This window comes from Pan troglodytes, chromosome 23, assembly GCF_028858775.2.
Source record: "Pan troglodytes isolate AG18354 chromosome 23, NHGRI_mPanTro3-v2.0_pri, whole genome shotgun sequence".
NCBI lineage: Eukaryota > Metazoa > Chordata > Mammalia > Primates > Hominidae > Pan > Pan troglodytes.
Window position 1 is genome coordinate 12,318,863 of NC_086016.1, and position 4,924 is coordinate 12,323,786.

The following is a 4,924-nucleotide window of genomic DNA, read 5'->3' on the forward strand; positions in this document are numbered from 1 at the left end:
TGAGGGGCTGCATCTGGCGAGGGCCTTCCTGCTGTGTCATCACATGGCAGAAGGCATCACATGGCAAGAGAGTGTGAGAGAGTGAGAGAACACATGCCCAGCCTCGAGGCCTTTTGTTACCTGCATGGATCATCCATGGATCATCCTAAACACCTCCCCTTAGGCCCTACCTCCCAACACTGTTGCATTGAGGACTGAGTTTCCAACATGTGTTTTTAGAGGGACACATTCAAATCACAGCTTCCCCCCTCCACCACCCATTTTAATCCTGGGCTTTGCCTGGCTCCAATTCCTCTCTTATGTAAAGCAATGGATCAGACACACAGCCTTGGGGGAATCTCTGAGAACTGAAGGGACTGAGGCCTCTCTCACACAGAACCCCAAAACCCTCCCATGCCTCCAGGACCCCCAGCAGGGAAGAACCCCACCTAACTCAGGGCCCAATCAGAGGCAGGGCCAAGGGTTATCCCTGACCTCAGACTGGTTTTCCCAGGCTAGGGTCTGAGAACCCCGAGCAGCCAGTCCTTCTTCCCATGGGATGTGACTGGGCAGGGCCAGTGAAGGAACCCAGAGGCATGTTAGTCAAAGAGGGTTTCAGGCTCTGGGTGAGGGGTCCTGCATGGTGAGAAGCTGGGCCCACCTCCCACAGAGCCCACAGAACAGACTCAAACTCAGACACCAACAAGAAGATGCCAAGGCTGGGGAGGGCAGGCCCAGCCCACAGAGTTCCTGCAAGGACTCTTCCCTGGCTGTGGTCAGAGCAGCTGCTCAGGAAATCCCTGGCAGCAGAGTGGGCACCCCCTCCGGGCACCAGGAGGAGAGGTGTGCAGGGGGGATTCCAGGTCAGCCATTGGGATTTGAGACTCTCCTGGACACCCACATCCACTTCTCCCCCACCAGGCGTTTCTCCCATCATGGAAGAGGAATGCTCAGATGGGCCCAGAGGCCATGCAGAAAGAAGGAGGCCTCCCCTGGGGCTGAGAAGGCAGTGATGGGAGGCCGGCCCCAGGCTTGGGGTGTGGGTGGTTTCAATTGGAAAACTTTTATAATAAAAAATTGGAAGAAAGAATGTAATTCTCTCTACAAAAATATGTCCTCATGATGCCACGTACCCACCTACACCCACCTGACCCCAGGCGCTTCCTTCCACAGCCAGCCACTGGAAAGGAGGCCAGGGAATGTGTCTTCCTGGTGCCCACGAAGGAGACACAGAGCTGGAGGGCATGGGGACCCAAGGTTCCAGGCTACGGAAGGGAAAGCGTCCACAGCAACCCCACAGTAAGGACAGCCTCTGATGGCAGCCCCCACTGGCCAAACTACATCCCCCTGGGCAGAGTGCACCGGGCCTGGCTTCCCTCCATGCTGGTTCCAACACACAGCCGGGGCGAGGCCAGGGCGAGGCCAGGTCCCCCCTCACGGGGAAGGCTCCCTGGGTGCTTCCCTGGTCAGGGCTGTGCATTCTTGTCACCAGTCCCTCAATGACCCCAGTGACTCTGGCTGGGCCTCCACCCCTGCCCAGACCAACCCCACCACAGAAGACCCTGACCTACCATTCACTCTTTTTAAAATATTTTATTTTTTCAGAGACAGGGTCTCACTGTGTTTCCCAGGCTAGAATATAGCAGCTGTTCACAGGCATGATCATAGCTCACTGCAGCCTGGAATCTCTGGCCTAAAGCAATCCTCCTGACTCAGCCTCCTGAGTAGCTACAGAGCCACAGGCCACGCCCGGCTCTCAGCATTCCCTCTTTTACTTTATTTTATTTATTTATTTATTTATTTTGAGGTGGAGTTTCACTCTTGTCACCCAGGCTGGAGTGCAATGGTGGGATCTCAGCTCACTGCAACCTTCACCTCCCAGATTCAAGCGATTCTCCTGCTTCAGCCTCCCCAGTAGCTAGGATTACAGGCACCCGCCACCACGTCCAGCTAATTTTTGTATTTTTTTTTTCAGTAGAGATGGGGTTTTGCCATTTAGGCCAGGCTGGTCTTGAACTCCTGACCTCAAGTGATCTGCCCACCTCAGCCTCCCAAAGTGCTGGGATTACAGGCATGAGCCACCATGCCTGGCCAGCTTTCCCTCTTGAGCACATGCATGTAGGCAGGAATCCCAGCCCCCTTTGCAGATGAGCAAACTGAGACAGAGAGGTTCAGCCACCTGCGAAGGTTGCACAGCCAGGATCCACTGCCTTCTTACAGCACCCACCCTCTTCCCAAGGAGTGCCCAGTTCAGCAAGGCAGGTGACACCAATCCCAACTGGGCAGCCAGGTTTTATGAGGCCAGGACAAACAGCACTGATTTGAAGCCTCGTAGAGGGGTTCAAATCACAGGCCCTGCCACAGGCTGGCCTCAGGGTCCTGGGGGAGCTGTGGGCATGCTTCTGAGCCGTAGCTCCTCTATCCACCCAAGGGAGCTGGTAGCACTGGCCTTAAGAGTGTGCTGTGAGCCCAGGGGGTTGCAGGTGGGCATTGAATGATTCCTACCACCCCACAAATACCACTCTGCCCCTCCAACGGGGGCAACTCCTCATGGCCTGCCACGGCAACCTGGAAGTTATACTCTATTGCATCACCCCCAGGAAGATGGAGAGAGGCCCCCAGGACCGCATGAGGGTGGTTTTCTGCGTAAAAAGATGCCTTGGATATTCCTAGAGGTCCGAGCCTAGGCCTCTTTCAGCACATCAGTGAATGCAGCACTGCTGGACAAGCTCAGGAGGACTCCAGGAACCTGAGTGACACATTCCACATCCACACAGGCAGACCGGGGCCTGCAATTACAGATGGGAGGTCCCAAGGTCCAGGTGGCGGCTCCCACATGTTCCCAGGAAAGCACCAGGCAGGGAGGGTGGTGGGCAGCAGTTCTGGGTTTTGCTCCTCCCCAGGTCCCATTTCTTCATCTGTAAAATGGTGAGAAAATAATTTCCCTTCTTAACTGCATTGGAAAGACGAGATAAGCAGCCACAAGAGAAGGTGGAACTTCCCACTCACCCAATATTGGGTGAAATAAGTGGGTTCAGAGACTGAGGGGTGGTGCTGGCCCCAGACACTGGTGAGGATGCAAAACCTTGCAGGACTCAGCCCACAGACACACACACACACACACATACACACACACACACACACAGAGTCATACAGCAGAGGCATTGAAACAAACACCCCCAGGGAACCCCTGAGGCTGCACAGTCCTGCTATGGAGGAGAAAGACCCTCGGGTGAGAGCAGCCCAGGGACACGCAGGCCGACCCGTCCTCGAGATCACGGACGGCGGCATGACTTTTGGGGAGACTCACCCCAACCAACACCGTCCGTGAAGGCCTGAAGCTGGGATCCCGTGCTGCTTCCCCCATCTCCGCCTGGGGTTTCATCATCATGGTCGGCCCATTGCGACTCCTGGCATCCGGAGACGTTCCCTTCCACCCGGAGAGAGGTGAGGCCTTAGCCTCAGAGCCTGGACACCCAAGCACTACCACAGAGGGCTCCTGCTCTGCCAAGCCTCGGGGCCTGGTTTCTAAGACAACCGTGGGAACCACTGTGACCGGAGAAACCGCTCGCGCCTTGCGCATGCGCATTGGCTGAGCCGACTCGCGCTCCACTCCTGACAGATAGGCTGCATCCCCTTTAAATATCGCCACCGCCGCGCAGCTGCAGCCATGCTCCTGCTGCCGCCGCGGTGGCCACTGGATCCTGGGTCCTGTTTGGGGCGGCGTGGGAGAGGGGGCAGCGGGTGTCTCGTCCTGTCCCAGGCCCAAACCGCCAGGGGTCCTGTCCTCAGGACCTGTTTGAGCCGACTTCCACCGAGGGAGAGGGAGCTTCAGAACGGCTGCTGTGTTCTCCGGACTCCCGTTGAGATCCGATTTTGGCCGTCTCCGAGTGAGATAGGATGGGCTCACCACTTGTGGTCAGGCCGGCAGGGCCTCGCTGCAGCACAGAAGGATCCCATAGGTCTCAAGGCCTAGTGTCAGCTGCAAACTCACTCATCCATCAGCTCTCTGCCTCCCTCCTCCTTTGAAAGAGCAGTGGCCTGCCCGGCCTTTAAAAGCCCTGGGGTTCCGGAAAGCCGACCGCGCTAAACAGGACACCTGCAAAGAGGAACAGAGTCGAATCCGAGGGGGAGACCATGTGACCACGCGTGGCACTGGCCAATCCCACAGCAGTTGGTGTTAATGTGTGTCACCGGAGGCATACGGCGTGACGGTGAAACAAAGGGTGGTGTCCAGGCATGTGCTGGTGGAAGGGGGAAACGGGTGACATTTGCATCGATGCCAAGGGAAATCAAAGAACACCTGGGACCCGGGGGTTGGGGGGGCCGCCTGTGCCTCACCCAAGCCACGTTTTCAAATGCCTACCAGAGGAGCAAAGAGCTTTCTGCAAAATTCGCAACACCACTAATCCTGCACCGACCTGGTAGCCCTGACGTAACTTCGGCTGGCACAAACCCACGGAGAGTGGGAAAGAAACACACAGAGACTGAGAGACAGAGAGAGAAGAGAAAATGGGAGACACACACACAGACACATACACACACACAAACACACATAGGGTCATACAGCAGAGGTATTGAAACACACCCCCCCAGGCAACCACTGAGGCTGCGGGGTCCTGCTCTGGAGGAGAACGGCCCTCGGGTGAGAGAGCCGCCCAGGGGCAGGCATGCCGACCAGTCCTCGAGATCACGGATGGCGGCACGACTTTTGGGGAGACTCACCCCAACCAACAACGTCCGTGAAGGCCTGAGGCTGGGATCCCGTGCTGCTTCCCCCGTCTCCGCCTGGGGTTTCATCATCATGGTCGGCCCATTGCGACTTTTGGCATCCGGAGACGTTCCCTTCCACCCGGGGAGAGGTGAGGCCCTAGCCTCAGAGCCTGGACACCCAAGCACTACCACGGAGGGCTCCTGCTCTGCCAAGCCTCGGGGCCTGGTTTCT

General features: G+C 57.1%; 1 long non-coding RNA gene across 1 annotated transcript; it reads right to left on the minus strand.

Moving 5' to 3' along the window:
* Window positions 1–1,581: 1,581 nt before the first annotated feature.
* On the minus strand, window positions 1,582–4,924 carry LOC134809759 (uncharacterized). The gene is made up of 3 exons (XR_010156230.1): window positions 4,705–4,924; window positions 3,290–4,078; window positions 1,582–2,897 (listed from the first exon to the last, which is right to left on the minus strand). It is a non-coding gene; the product is annotated as an uncharacterized LOC134809759 (long non-coding RNA).